The following is a 280-nucleotide window of genomic DNA, read 5'->3' as shown; positions in this document are numbered from 1 at the left end:
TATATGAGGTTGAGGAGGGTATTGGGTTTAACCAAACCCAAGAGGATACAGGTAATACCGAGTAAGTGCTGTATACCGACTAGTTTTGCCCCAGTCGTTGTATGAATAGGACTGGGGATTATAAGTCGTGTATTAGCGTGTATAAAATATTTCTCCATCCTTACCATTGCTCTCTTTATCTTTTTATTTTTAAAGGAATATTCGGATAGAATGGGGCTTGCTAAAACTAGGCCAAAACAGCTGTAAGATTAAACTTCTGTTCATCCTCTAGTTCCTTATG

The sequence above is a fragment of the Octopus bimaculoides genome, chromosome 6 (genome assembly GCF_001194135.2).
Source record: "Octopus bimaculoides isolate UCB-OBI-ISO-001 chromosome 6, ASM119413v2, whole genome shotgun sequence".
Classification (NCBI taxonomy): Eukaryota; Metazoa; Mollusca; class Cephalopoda; order Octopoda; family Octopodidae; genus Octopus; species Octopus bimaculoides.
Note: the sequence above shows the minus strand (reverse complement) of the source record.